This window comes from Schistocerca cancellata, chromosome 6, assembly GCF_023864275.1.
Source record: "Schistocerca cancellata isolate TAMUIC-IGC-003103 chromosome 6, iqSchCanc2.1, whole genome shotgun sequence".
In the NCBI taxonomy this organism is placed as follows: domain Eukaryota; kingdom Metazoa; phylum Arthropoda; class Insecta; order Orthoptera; family Acrididae; genus Schistocerca; species Schistocerca cancellata.
This window is the reverse complement of record NC_064631.1, coordinates 53691119-53707019: the sequence shown is the minus strand read 5'-3', so window position 1 is coordinate 53707019 and position 15901 is coordinate 53691119. Positions and strand designations below refer to the sequence as shown.

The 15901-nt window shown below is 46.6% G+C and overlaps 1 protein-coding gene across 2 annotated transcripts in view; it reads right to left on the bottom strand.

Annotated features, from left to right (window-relative positions):
• The window catches only part of LOC126191448 (venom dipeptidyl peptidase 4-like), a 362149-nt gene that overhangs the window by 104610 nt on the left and 241638 nt on the right, over positions 1-15901 (bottom strand). The gene's annotated exons all lie outside the window — the stretch shown is intronic.

Here is a 15901-nt window from a genome sequence, read left to right as displayed (position 1 = left end):
TAGCGGTCACGCGGTTTCAGACTGAAGCGCCTTTAACCGCACGGCCACACCGGCCGGCAGCATGACGTCACAGACGCTTCACGTCAGCATATATTTACAATGTCTTTCATGTCACATCTCGTCAAGTCACTTAACACAGTACTGAACGGAAAAATTGGGGTTTTGAGTCACCATCCCTAATATGCATAAAATGTTAGAATATACACTCCTGGAAATTGAAATAAAAACACCGTGATTCATTGTCCCAGGAAGGGGAAACTTTATTGACACATTCCTGGGGTCAGATACATCACATGATCACACTGACAGAACCACAGGCACATAGACACAGGCAACGGAGCATGCACAATGTCGGCACTAGTACAGTGTATATCCACCTTTCGCAGCAATGCAGGCTGCTATTCTCCCATGGAGACGATCGTAGAGATGCTGGATGTAGTCCTGTGGAACGGCTTGCCATGCCATTTCCACCTGGCGCCTCAGTTGGACCAGCGTTCGTGCTGGACGTGCAGACCGCGTGAGACGACGCTTCATCCAGTCCCAAACATGCTCAATGGGGGACAGATCCGGAGATCTTGCTGGCCAGGGTAGTTGACTTACACCTTCTAGAGCACGTTGGGTGGCACGGGATACATGCGGACGTGCATTGTCCTGTTGGAACAGCAAGTTCCCTTGCCGGTCTAGGAATGGTAGAACGATGGGTTCGATGACGGTTTGGATGTACCGTGCACTATTCAGTGTCCCCTCGACGATCACCAGTGGTGTACGGCCAGTGTAGGAGATCGCTCCCCATACCATGATGCCGGGTGTTGGCCCTGTGTGCCTCGGTCGTATGCAGTCCTGATTGTGGCGCTCACCTGCACGGCGCCAAACACGCATACGACCATCATTGGCACCAAGGCAGAAGCGACTCTCATCGCTGAAGACGACACGTCTCCATTCGTCCCTCCATTCACGCCTGTCGCGACACCACTGGAGGCGGGCTGCACGATGTTGGGGCGTGAGCGGAAGACGGCCTAACGGTGTGCGGGACCGTAGCCCAGCTTCATGGAGACGGTTGCGAATGGTCCTCGCCGATACCCCAGGAGCAACAGTGTCCCTAATTTGCTGGGAAGTGGCGGTGCGGTCCCCTACGGCACTGCGTAGGATCCTACGGTCTTGGCGTGCATCCGTGCGTCGCTGCGGTCCGGTCCCAGGTCGACGGGCACGTGCACCTTCCGCCGACCACTGGCGACAACATCGATGCCACGGCAAACTGGCTGACACTGACGGCGGCGGTGCACAAATGCTGCGCAGCTAGCGCCATTCGACGGCCAACACCGCGGTTCCTGGTGTGTCCGCTGTGCCGTGCGTGTGATCATTGCTTGTACAGCCCTCTCGCAGTGTCCGGAGCAAGTATGGTGGGTCTGACACACCGGTGTCAATGTGTTCTTTTTTCCATTTCCAGGAGTGTAGTATCAGAAATGAGGAGCTAACAACGACAAAGTTTGTCAATGGCCGAAGCAAACTTTATAACCTACGTTCTTGATCAATTACGTTTGGTAAATTACTCAGAAGTGAGACAACTTTCAAAGCATCGACAATTATTTGCTAGGGAAAATATGTAGATTTATACACATCAAAGAAAGCTTCAAACGAATTAATGAAGCCTGTTAAACTTATCCATTATGTTTTTTCTTACGAGTTAATAACGTCAGAAACAACTGTATTTTACTCCTTCATTAAGGCTGACTTTTTTGCTTAAAATGTCATATGGTGGAATTTGCTTCGTCTACTTATGTTCTTATACATATTCATTGTGGGCGTCAGCGCCGTTGGGTTATCGTAAAACCTAAATAACTTTTCGCCTTCAGACATACGACCTCGGTTGTGTAAGAAAGTGGAAAAAATATCCCAGTCGTCATGGAACACCTCCAATTTGTCACTAAAACAAAGCGCTATTATAAAATACAGAGTATGAAGATACAAAAGTACAAAATCCACTACTATAAGGAGAATGAGCGCGGCGAAAATAGGTTAACTTAAGATGTTAACAGACTGGTACCTTCAAAATTTTCTTCCCGAGAAACCTTGACGTACCGTGAAATGACGTGACGTTCCGTTGACGACCTGTGCGAATGCCTCCATTCGAAAAGTATTGTAGAATGTTTTGGTGTTATGTGACGAGACGTGACGTCACCTGATGGCGGACGCGAATTGGCGTTAAACAATCTACGTCCTCCCTAGATCACGTGACAATTCCAGTTAAATGTTGACAACATGCGCAGGACGCAATGCTCACTCCAGAGATGTTTCTACTCTATGGTGCGAAACCCAGATCGCCCTTTCCTCACAAGATGCACTGCGAACTATGGACGAGGGGCAACCGGCAGATCGCAGTCTTCTAGATTTCCGTAAAGCATTTGACACGCCGCACCACTGCATGCTGTTAATGAAGGTATGAGCATATGGAATAAGTTCACAGATACACTCCTGGAAATGGAAAAAAGAACACATTGACACCGGTGTGTCAGAGCCACCATACTTGCTCCGGACACTGCGAGAGGGCTGTACAAGCAATGATCACACGCACGGCACAGCGGACACACCAGGAACCGCGGGGTTCGCCGTCGAATGGCGCTAGCTGCGCAGCATTTGTGCACCACCGCCGTCAGTGTCAGCCAGTTTGCCGTGGCATACGGAGCTCCATCGCAGTCTTTAACACTGGTAGCATGCCGCGACAGCGTGGACGTGAACCGTATGTGCAGTTGACGGACTTTGAGCGAGGGCGTATTGTGGGCATGCGGGAGGCCGGGTGGACGTACCGCCGAATTGCTCAACACGTGGGGCGTGAGGTCTCCACAGTACATCGATGTTGTCGCCAGTGGTCGGCGGAAGGTGCACGTGCCCGTCGACCTGGGACCGGACCGCAGCGACGCACGGATGCACGCCAAGACCGTAGGATCCTACGCAGTGCCGTAGGGGACCGCACCGCCACTTCCCAGCAAATTAGGGACACTGTTGCTCCTGGGGTATCGGCGAGGACCATTCGCAACCGTCTCCATGAAGCTGGGCTACGGTCCCGCACACCGTTAGGCCGTCTTCCGCTCACGCCCCAACATCGTGCAGCCCGCCTCCAGTGGTGTCGCGACAGGCGTGAATGGAGGGACGAATGGAGACGTGTAGTCTTCAGCGATGAGAGTCGCTTCTGCCTTGGTGCCAATGATGGTCGTATGCGTGTTTGGCGCCGTGCAGGTGAGCGCCACAATCAGGACTGCATACGACCGAGGCACACAGGGCCAACACCCGGCATCATGGTGTGGGGAGCGATCTCCTACACTGGCCGTACACCACTGGTGATCGTCGAGGGGACACTGAATAGTGCACGGTACATCCAAACCGTCATCGAACCCATCGTTCTACCATTCCTAGACCAGCAAGGGAACTTGCTGTTCCAACAGGACAATGCACGTCCGCATGTATCCCGTGCCACCCAACGTGCTCTAGAAGGTGTAAGTCAACTACCCTGGCCAGCAAGATCTCTGGATCTGTCCCTCATTGAGCATGTTTGGGACTGGATGAAGCGTCGTCTCACGCGGTCTGCACGTCCAGCACGAACGCTGGTCCAACTGAGGCGCCAGGTGGAAATGGCATGGCAAGCCGTTCCACAGGACTACATCCAGCATCTCTACGATCGTCTCCATGGGAGAATAGCAGCCTGCATTGCTGCGAAAGGTGGATATACACTGTACTAGTGCCGACATTGTGCATGCTCTGTTGCCTGTGTATATGTGCGTGTGGTTCTGTCAGTGTGATCATGTGATGTATCTGACCCCAGGAATGTGTCAATAAAGTTTCCCCTTCCTGGGACAATGAATTCACGGTGTTCTTATTTCAATTTCCAGGAGTGTATGTGAGAAGCTCGGAGACTTCTTAAGTAACAGACGCCGGTATTTTGTCTTTGATGAACACTCGCCATCGAGGACAAGGCTATCGTCAGGAGTGCCCCAGAAAGTGTGATTGGACCACTGTTATTTTCTGAATACATAAATAATTTGGCAGACAGGGTCGGCAGAAATATGTGGCTGTTTGCTGGTGATGCTGTGGTGTACGGTAAGGTGTCGAAGTTCAGTGACTGTAGGAAGATACCAGACGACAAAACTTCCAGCTGGTGTGACGAATGGCAGCTAGCCCCAAATGAGGAAAAATTTAAGTTGATATGCATGAGCAGGAACATCAAACCCATGATATTCTGATACAGTACTGCTAGAGACCTGCTTGACACAGTCACGTCGTTTAAATGTCTGGGCGTAACGTTGCAAAGCGTTATGAGATGGGACGAGCGTGTGAGAAGTGTGGTAGGCAAGGCGAATGGTCGACGTGGGCTCATTGAGAGAATTTTAGGAAAAAGTTGTTCACCTGTAGAGGAGGCTATATAGGAGGCTAGTGCGACCTATTCTTCAGTATTGCTCGAGTGTTCTGGGTCCGCATCCAGTTGGACTGAAGGGAGACATCGATGCAAGTCGGAGGCCGGCTGCTGGATTTATTACCCATAGTTTCGTAGAAGCCGACCTCGGGGAAGATCAGTTTGGATTCCGTAGAAATATCGGAACACGTGAGGCAATACTGACCTTACGACTTATCTTGGAAGAAAGATTAAGAAAAGGCAAACCTACGTTTCTAGCATTTGTAGACTTAGAGAAAGCTTTTGACAATGTTGACTGGAATACTCTCTTTCAAATTCTGAAGGTGGCAGGGGTAAAATACAGGGAGCGAAAGGCTATTTACAATTTGTACAGAAACCAGATGGCAGTTATAAGAGTCGAGGGGCATGAAAGGGAAGCAGTGGTTGGGAAAGGAGTGAGACAGGGTTGCAGCCTCTCCCCGATGTTATTCAATCTGTATATTGAGCAAGCAGTAAAGGAAAGAAAAGAAAAATTCGGACTAGGTACTAAAATTCATGGAGAAGAAGTAAAAACTTTGAGGTTCGCCGATGACATTGTAATTCTGTCAGAGACAGCAAAGGACTTGGAAGAGCAGTTGAACGGAATGGACAGTGTCTTGAAAGGAGGATATAAGATGAACATCAACAAAACCAAAACGAGGATAATGGAATGTAGCCGAATTAAGTCGGGTGATTCTGAGGGAATTAGATTAGGAAATGAGACACTTAAAGTAGTAAAGGAGTTTTGCTATTTAGGGAATAAAATAACCGATGATGGTCGAAGTAGAGAGGATATAAAATGTAGACTGGCAATGGCAAAGAAAGCGTTTCTCAAGAAGAGAAATTTGTTAACATCGAATATAGATTTAGGTGTCAGGAAGTCGTTTCTGAAAGTATTTGTATGGAGTGTAGCCATGTATGGAAGTGAGACATGGACGATAACTAGTTTGGACAAGAAGAGAATAGAAGCTTTCGAAATGTGGTGCTACAGAAGAATGCTGAAGATAAGGTGGGTAGATCACGTAACTAATGAGGAGGTATTGAATAGGATTGGGGAGAATAGAAGTTTGTGGCACAACTTGACTAGAAGAAGGGATTGGTTGGTAGGACATGTTCTGAGGCATCAAGGGATCACCAGTTTAGTACTGGAGGGCAGCGTGGAGGGTAAAAATCGTAGAGGGAGACCAAGAGATGAATACACTAAGCAGATTCAGAAGGATGTAGGTTGCAGTAGGTACTGGGAGATGAAGCAGCTTGCACAGGATAGAGTAGCATGGAGAGCTGCATCAAACCAGTCTCAGGACTGAAGACCACAACAACAGTTTCGAAGAACACTTAAGTCTTACAGAGATGCTTCGGGGACTCAAATGGGAATTCCTGGAGGGAACGCGACTTTCGTTTCGAAGAACTATATTGATAAAATTTAAAGAACCGGCATTTGAAGCTGATTGCCGAACTATTTTACTGCTGCCAACATAAACCGCGCGGAAAGGCAGCGAAGGTAACAGAGATTATGGATTGTACAGAGGTATATAGACAGTCGTTCTCCTATCGCTCTATTTGCGAGGGAAACAGGAAAGTAAATGACTAGTAGTGGCACAGGGAACCATCTCCCACGCACAGTACGGTTCCTATGGATGTAGGTGTAGGTAGTGCAGTACCTGAGAAAGAGGTTAGTGAACTATAGGATACCAGTGTGTCCTCCATATGGTACGACCTACAGCAGCAAACTCGTACTTCTAAAATAACTGCACGCAGAAATGTTCCCGATTCAAGAGAACAGTAGACTTTCTGATATTGTTTCCTAATGAAGTATACTATACCCACCCTCGTTGCCTGGTACCACGTGCTTCATCAACGTTACAATACAGCAAGCGCACACTCAAATGCACGTAGGTAAAAAAAAAAAAAAAAAAAAGAAGACTTGTTTTCGAAAACATCAGCTTGCGTCGTTCACAGGTGCACTAATCGACCCGATCGTAATCTAACGTTTGAAGGAATCAGATTTCAATCGTAAGTGGAGCCGTTCAACCAGTATTTTCTTTTGCATACATGAATTATGGCTGTGCTGTTTCCTTTTGGGAAGGGAAGATTGACACAGAGCCTACATGAATTTAGAAAAAAACGTTCTTGTGAAGCAACTAGCTCTTTACTCGCAGAAGTGTTGAGGGATTTCAGATTGATTCCGTTTTTCTGGATTTCCGGAATGCTTTGACACTGTACCACACAAGCGGCTTGTAGTAAAATGGTTCAAACGGCTCTCAGCACAATGAGACTTAACATCTGAGGTCATCAGTCCCCTAGACTTAGAACTACTTAAACCTAACTAACCTAAGGATATCACAGACATCCATGTCCGAGACAGTATCCGAACCTGCGACCATAGCAGCAGCGCGGTTCCGGACTGAAGCGCCTAGAACCGCTCGGCCACAACGGCCGGATGCTTGTTGTGAATTTGTGTGCCTATGGTATATCATCTCTGTTATTTGACTGAATTCGTGATTTCCTGTCAGAGAGGTCACAGTTCGTAGTACTTGACCGAAACTCATCCAGTAAAACAGGAGTGATTTTTGGCGTTCACCAAGGTAGTGTTATAGGCCCCTTATTGTTCCTTATCTGTATAACCGATTTGGGAGACAATCGCAGCAGCCGTCTTAGGTTTCTTGCAGATAGCCCTGTCGTTTATCGACTAGTAAAGTTACTAGAAGATCAAAACAAATTGAAAAACGATTTCGAAAAGATATCTGTATGGGGCGAAAATTTGCTACTGACCCTAAATTACGAAAAGCGTGACGTAATCCACATGAGTGTTAAAAGAAATCCGTTAGACTTCCTTTACACGATAAATCAGTCAAATCTAAAGACCGTAAATTCAACTAAATAACTAGGAATTACAATTACGAACAACTTAAAGTGGAAAGAACACATAGCAACTGTTGTGGGGAAGGCTAACCAAAGACTTCCTACACTACGCTGTACGTCCTCTTTTAGAACACTGCTGTGCGGTGTGGGATCCCTACCAGATGGGACCAAACTGCTGAGGTCATCGGTCCCTAAGCTGACACGCTACTTTAACTTAAAATAACGTACTCTAAGTGGACAACACACACACACCCATGCCCGAGGGAAGACTCGAACCCCCGACGGGGGGAGGGGGGAGCGAACTGTGACAAGAGGCTACCCCGCGCGGCTTCAAATAAGGGCAGCACGTTGTATGTTATCGCGAAATAGAGGGGAGAGAGTGCCACTGAAATGATACCGGATTTGGGCTGGACATCATCAAAACAAAGGCGTTTTTCGTTGCGGCGGAATCTTCTCACGAAATTCCATTCACCAACTTCCCCGCCTGATTGCGAAAATATTTTGTTGACACCGACCTACATAGGAAGAAACTATCACCATGATAAAAATAAGGGAAATCAGCTCGTACGGAAAGATATAGTTGTTCGTCCTTTCCGCGCGCTATAGAGATTGGAATAACAGAAGTGTGAAGGTGGTTCGATGAACCGTCTACCAGGCACTTAAATGTGATGTGCGGAGTATCCACGTAGATGTATATGTAGAAGAACCTACCAGATTTAGTAAAATGTGCTCACAGCATTACTAAAAAATGACTTACATGCATGTTAAAGCGAGATCCATTTTACGGGTTTGAGACCATTCCGTTAATCACATTTGTAGTATGCTTACACACGTTTAAAAAGGTATCTTCTTTGCCCCGCAAGTGCTGTTATTGGCCAAACACTGATTGTCGTGCCCTAGGTAAGATTTCGAATAAAGAAGATGTGTAATGTAAAATGATACTAATGCACTGAAAATCTAATAAAACAGGAACTGTTATTGGCCAAACACTGATTGTCGTGCCCTAGGTAAGATTTCGAATAAAGAAGATGTGTAATGTAAAATGATACTAATGCACTGAAAATCTAATAAAACAGGAACTCTCTTCTGCATGGTGGTATACCTCTATGAAGTTTTGTTTCTCTGAAATAATCGTTCACTTTGTTTACATGCACAAGATGTGATAGCATACCTTGCTTCTGTCCTCATTGCACACGTTTCTGGGCTAACAAGGAAAACGCAGTTAAGTTTTTGGCAAACGTGAACACTGAAAATGTTGTCAGTTGAAAGCTGAAAATGTATGTTGCATTACTTATCTAACGCTACTCGCCTTTAGATTATGCATTTTCCTTCGCTGCCTAAGTAATTCATCGTATCACCATTATGCCGCTCTTCCACTATACTCAGTGAACTCATATATTAGGTACATATCGGCCAATTCTTTGTCAATTAACCTACCGGTACTGACGTGTGTCATAACGAACCCGAGAAAGAACACGTACTGAACCCACGTTTGAGGTCGAAGTTAATGTACACTCCTGGAAATGGAAAAAAGAACACATTGACACCGGTGTGTCAGACCCACCATACTTGCTCCGGACACTGCGAGAGGGCTGTACAAGCAATGATCACACGCACGGCACAGCGGACACACCAGGAACAGCGGTGTTGGCCGTCGAATGGCGCTAGCTGCGCAGCATTTGTGCACCGCCGCCGTCAGTGTCAGCCAGTTTGCCGTGGCATACGGAGCTCCATCGCAGTCTTTAACACTGGTAGGTTGCCGCGACAGCGTGGACGTGAACCGTATGTGCAGTTGACGGACTTTGAGCGAGGGCGTATAGTGGGCATGCGGGAGGCCGGGTGGACGTACCGCCGAATTGCTCAACACGTGGGGCGTGAGGTCTCCACAGTACATCGATGTTGTCGCCAGTGGTCGGCGGAAGGTGCACGTGCCCGTCGACCTGGGACCGGACCGCAGCGACGCACGGATGCACGCCAAGACCGTAGGATCCTACGCAGTGCCGTAGGGGACCGCACCGCCACTTCCCAGCAAATTAGGGACACTGTTGCTCCTGGGGTATCGGCGAGGACCATTCGCAACCGTCTCCATGAAGCTGGGCTACGGTCCCGCACACCGTTAGGCCGTCTTCCGCTCACGCCCCAACATCGTGCAGCCCGCCTCCAGTGGTGTCGCGACAGGCGTGAATGGAGGGACGAATGGAGACGTGTCGTCTTCAGCGATGAGAGTCGCTTCTGCCTTGGTGCCAATGATGGTCGTATGCGTGTTTGGCGCCGTGCAGGTGAGCGCCACAATCAGTACTGCATACGACCGAGGCACACAGGGCCAACACCCGGCATCATGGTGTGGGGAGCGATCTCCTACACTGGCCGTACACCACTGGTGATCGTCGAGGGGACACTGAATAGTGCACGGTACATCCAAACCGTCATCGAACCTATCGTTCTACCATTCCTAGACCGGCAAGGGAACTTGCTGTTCCAACAGGACAATGCACGTCCGCATGTATCCCGTGCCACCCAACGTGCTCTAGAAGGTGTAAGTCAACTACCCTGGCCAGCAAGATCTCCGGATCTGTCCCCCATTGAGCATGTTTGGGACTGGATGAAGCGTCGTCTCACGCGGTCTGCACGTCCAGCACGAACGCTGGTCCAACTGAGGCGCCAGGTGGAAATGGCATGGCAAGCCGTTCCACAGGACTACATCCAGCATCTCTACGATCGTCTCCATGGGAGAATAGCAGCCTGCATTGCTGCGAAAGGTGGATATACACTGTACTAGTGCCGACATTGTGCATGCTCTGTTGCCTGTGTCTATGTGCCTGTGGTTCTGTCAGTGTGATCATGTGATGTATCTGACCCCAGGAATGTGTCAATAAAGTTTCCCCTTCCTGGGACAATGAATTCACGGTGTTCTTATTTCAATTTCCAGGAGTGTATGTGTTGTCAGCTACCTCTGAAGCGGAACTTTTAATTTGACTCCATTTGCAGTGTTCACACGATCGTAGTATGATATCGTTGGATGGGTTATGAATGACCGTCTTCTGTTTATAATGAGACAACACGCCCTTTGAACAGAAAAATCGACCTACTTGTGTTTGTTTTATATGTCATACTCTATTTGCCGGCCGGAGTGGCCGAGCGGTTCTAGGCGCTTCAGTCTGGAACCGCGCTACCGCTACGGTCACAGGTTCGAATCCTGCCTCGGGCATGGATGTGTGTAATGTCCTTAGGTTAGTTAGGTTTAAGTAGTTCTAAGTTCTAGGGGACTGATGACCTCAGATGTTATGTCCCATAGTGCTCAGAGCCATTTGAACCAATTTCATACTCTATTTGCTTCCCTCAACTTCTATTCGTGTGTTTCTGAATGCGGAAAAGGGAGAATGAGGTGAATATAGGTACGTTTCATGCAAACAGTAGGTAGTGGGAGTAGAATGAGGTTGTACCACCTTAACGTATGTGAGCATTTTCAACAAAGGGAAGTTGGCACCAAAGAGAAACGGCGTTACAACGCTAAGAAATGTCAGCAAGAGAGTAACGACTGTCTATATGTCTCCGAATGAACTCTAATTTCTCGAATCTTATCTTAGTGGTCCTTAAACGGAATGTATGTTGGCGACATTAGGACCTTCCTGCAGTCAGCTTCAAAATGCCGGTTCTCTAAACGTCGCCTTCCCTCTAGGCATTTCCATTTGAGTTCTCGAAGCATGTCCTTAATATTTGCGTGTTGTTCAAATCTACCGGTAACAAATCTAGCAGCCAGATTCTCAATTGCTTCGTGTCTTCCTTCAATCGGACCTGATGCATATCCCAAACACTCTAGCACTACTCAAGGACAGGTCACACTAAAGTCCTGTAACGAAGTCTCCTTAACAAATGGACACTTTTCTAGAATTCTCCCAATAAACCAACGTCTACCATTTGTCTTCACTACCACAGTCACCATATGCTCGTTCCATTTCGTATCGCTTTATAACGTTACGCCCAGATATTTAAACGACGTGACTGTGTCAAGCAAAACACTACTAATGCCGTATTCGAGCATTACTGGTTTGTTTTTCCTACACATCCGTATTATATTTTCCCACATTTAGAGCTAGCTTGCATTCACCACATCAATCAGAAATTTTGTCTAAGTCATCCCGTACCCTCCTACAGTCCTACAGTCCCTCAACGACGGCACCTTGCCGTACATCACAGCACCACCAGGAAACAGCCGCACATTACAGCTCATCATTTATGAGTATAACAGAAGAACGGTCCCAGCACTCTTTGCTGGAGCACTGTAGACGTTACCCTTGTCTCTAATGAACACCCACCGTCTAGAACAGAGTGCTCGATACATTTTTACTTAAGAAGTCTTCAGTCCACTTACATATCTGGGAACCTATTCTGTATCCTCGTACCTCTGTTAACAGGTCACCTGGCCACACCTTCCCGTCAATAGTAGAGTTTCAGCTGAACTTTGGCCAAATTACATTTTTGGGTGGTTTTCTTTCGGTAGGAGTTTGTTCAATCGAACGTCATGAAGGTCATAATTTCGCATATCACTTTTTGAATTTGTGGTTGTTTCTTTGTAAGTGATGTACAACCACATGTGCCACTCATTAATCGTATGTTTGATTAGATCTGTCCAAATCACGTTTTAGTGTGATCCTTCGTACGTGGTGGGATTCATCAAGTGAATATGAGACATGCCATGAACATCTTGAGTCAGAATTTTACCAATTTTTCTGTGATGTTTTTGTAAGTAGTTTCAACCCACATGTGCCCGCCATCTGCCGTGAGGTAGGGCTTTCGTAGTCAAAAGAAACTGCTTAAGTGACTTCCTTCAGTGAAGAGCGCGTCTCAATGAATTTATTTAAACTGCCCCAGTTTCAATTAATAATTTTATCAGTTGTAGTATCCTTCCTTTGTAATTGATGCACCGCCATCTATTCCCGCCACTTACGTTCATTTATCTGTTTGGAATAATTCGTGAGATTACTGTGAAATCCCTTCTATGAGGTGTCTATCTGCAAATATCTAAAGTTTAATTAGCACAATTCCACATAAAAATTGCATGTGGTTTTGGCATCATTCGGTCCACCACCCACCCCTCCACCCACCCCAGCTGGTCTGACCAAGAATCAGTTGTGAACCTTCCTGCGGTGTGTTGCTATTTAATGGGAAGACTATTCTATATCATTTGAAGTCAATTTGGACTTAAATTTGTTCATTTACATGTTTCCCATGTGTATGTCGGTGTGTATGTCAGAGGCCGTGACCAACGAGACAGTTATACCATGTTTGTTTTGACAATTTGCTTCAGTCTGTTTTGCTTTCAAATTGTAAATAAATTTTCGCTCACAGTGTTTCATCTCTATTGCCATCAAAATTTAATGATTTTGGTCCTCTACATCTACATCTACATCTACATCCATACTCCGCAAGCCACCTGACGGTGTGTGGCGGAGGATACCCTGAGTACCTCTATCGGTTCTCCCTTCTATTCCAGTCTCGTATTGTTCGTGGAAAGAAGGATTGTCGGTATGCTTCTGTGTGGGCTCTAATCTCTCTGATTTTATCCTCATGGTCTCTTCGCGAGATATACGTAGGAGGGAGCAATATACTGCTTGACTCTTCGGTGAAGGTATGTTCTCGAAACTTTAACAAAAGCCCGTTCCGAGCTACTGAGCGTCTCTCCTGCAGAGTCTTCCACTGGAGTTTATCTATCATCTCCGTAACGCTCTCGCGATTACTAAATGATCCTGTAACGAAGCGCGCTGCTCTCCGTTGGATTTTCTCTATCTCTTCTATCAACCCTATCTGGTACGGATCCCACACTGCTGAGCAGTATTCAAGCAGCGGGCGAACAAGCGTACTGTAACCTACTTCCTTTGTTTTCGGATTGCATTTCCTTAGGATTCTTCCAATGAATCTCAGTCTGGCATCTGCTTTACCGACGATCAACTTTATATGATCATTCCATTTTAAATCACTCCTAATGCGTACTCCCAGATAATTTATGGAATTAACTGCTTCCAGTTGCTGACCTGCTATTTTGTAGCTAAATGATGAGGGATCTATCTTTCTATGTAGTCGCAGCACATTACACTTGTCTACATTGAGATTCAATTGCCATTCCCTGCACCATGCGTCAATTCGCTGCAGATCCTCCTGCATTTCAGTACATTTTTCCATTGTTACAACCTCTCGATACACCACAGCATCATCTGCAAAAAGCCTCAGTGAACTTCCGATGTCATCCACCAGGTCATGTATGTATATTGTGAATAGCAACGGTCCTATGACACTCCCCTGCGACACACCTGAAATCACTCTTACTTCGGAAGACTTCTCTCCATTGAGAATGACATGCTGCATTCTGTTATCTAGGAACTCTTCAATCCAATCACACAATTGGTCTGATAGTCCATATGCTCTTACTTTGTTCATTAAACGACTGTGGGGAAATGTATCGAACACCTTGCGGAAGTCAAGAAACACGGCATCTACCTGTGAACCCGTGTCTATGGCCCTCTGAGTCTCGTGGACGAGTAGCGCGAGCTGGGTTTCACACTACCGTCTTTTTCAAAACCCATGCTGATTCCTACAGAGTAGATTTCTAGTCTCCAGAAAAGTCATTATACTCGAACATAATACGTGTTCCAAAATTCTACAACTGATCGACGTTAGAGATATGGGTCTATAGTTCTGCACATCTGTTTGACGTCCCTTCTTGAAAACGGGGATGATCTGTGCCCTTTTCCAATCCTTTGGAACGCTACGCTCTTCTAGAGACCTACGGTACACCGCTGCAAGAAGGGGGGCAAGTTTCTTCGCGTACTCTGTGTAAAATCGAACTGGTATCCCATCAGGTCCAGCGGCCTTTCCTCTTTTGAGCGATTTTAATTGTTTCTCTATCCCTCTGTCGTCTATTTCGATATCTACCATTTTGTCATCTGTGCGACAATCTAGAGAAGGAACTACAGTGCAGTCTTCCTCTGTGAAACAGCTTTGGAAAAAGACATTTAGTATTTCGGCCTTTAGTCTGTCATCCTCTGTTTCAGTACCATTTTGGTCACAGAGTATCTGGACGTTTTGTTTTGATCCACCTACCGCTTTGACATAAGACCAAAATTTCTTAGGATTTTCTGCCAAGTCAGTACATAGAACTTTACTTTCGAATTCATTGAACGCCTCTCGCATAGCCCTCCTCACACTGCATTTCGCTTCGCGTAGTTTTTGTTTGTCTGCAGGGCTTTGGCTATGTTTATGTTTGCTGTGAAGTTCCCTTTGCTTCCGCATCAGTTTTCTAACTCGGTTGTTGTACCACGGTGGCTCTTTTCCATCTCTTACGATCTTGCTTGGCACATACTCATCTAATGCATATTGTACGATGGTTTTGAACTTTGTCCATTGATCCTCAACACTATCTGTACTTGAGACAAAACTTGTGTGTTGAGCCGTCAGGTACTCTGTAATCTGCTTTTTGTCACTTTTGCTAAACAGAAAAATCTTCCTACCTTTTCTAATATTTCTATTTACGGCTGAAATAATCGATGCCGTAACCGCTTTATGATCGCTGATTCCCTGTTCTGCGTTAACTGTTTCAAATAGTTCGGGTCTGTTTGTCACCAGAAGGTCTAATATGTTATCGCCACGAGTCGGTTCTCTGTTTAGCTGCTCAAGATGGTTTTCAGATAAAGCACTTAAAAAAATTTCACTGGATTCTTTGTCCCTGCCACCCGTTATGAACGTTTGAGGCTCCCAGTCTATATCTGGCAAATTAAAATCTACACCCAGAACTATAACATGGTGGGGAAATCTACTCGAAATATTTTCCAAATTATCCTTCAGGTGCTCAGCCACAACAGCTGCTGAGCCAGAGGGCCTATAGAGACATCCAATTACCATGTCGGAGCCTGCTTTAACCGTGACCTTCACCCAAATCATTTCGCATTTCGGATCTTCGTCAATTTCCTTCGATACTATTGCACTTCTTATCGCTATAAACACGCCTCCCCCTTCACTGTCCAGCCTGTCTCTGCGGTATACATTCCACTCTGAGTTTAGGATTTCATTACTGTTTACGTCTGGTTTCAGCCAACTTTCTGTCCCTAGTACTATATGCGCGTTGTGACCGTTTATTAATGAGAGCAGTTCTGGGACCTTTCTATAGACGCTCCTGCAGTTTATTATTAGCACATTAATATTGTTATTCCCTGTTGCATTTTGCCTACTCCCACCTTGCCGCGTCTCAGGAGGCGTCTTGTCGGGTCTAGGGAGGGAATTCTCTAACCTAAAAAACCCCCATGTCCACTCCACACGTACTCCACTACCTTTGTAACCGCTTCCGGCGTGTAGTGCACGCCTGACCTATTCAGGGGGACCCCACATTTCTCCACCGGATAGCGGAGGTCGAGAAATTTGCACCCCAGATCTCCGCAGAATCGTCTGAGCCTCTAGTTCTCCAAACCAGAGGACCGCGATCGGTTCTGGGAACGATACTACAAATAGTTAGCTCTGATTTCACCCCGCGAGCGAAGCTTTCCGCCTTCACCAATTCCGCCAACCGCCTGTACGAGCTGAGGACGACCTCTGAACCCAGACGGCAGGAGTCACTGGTGCCGACAT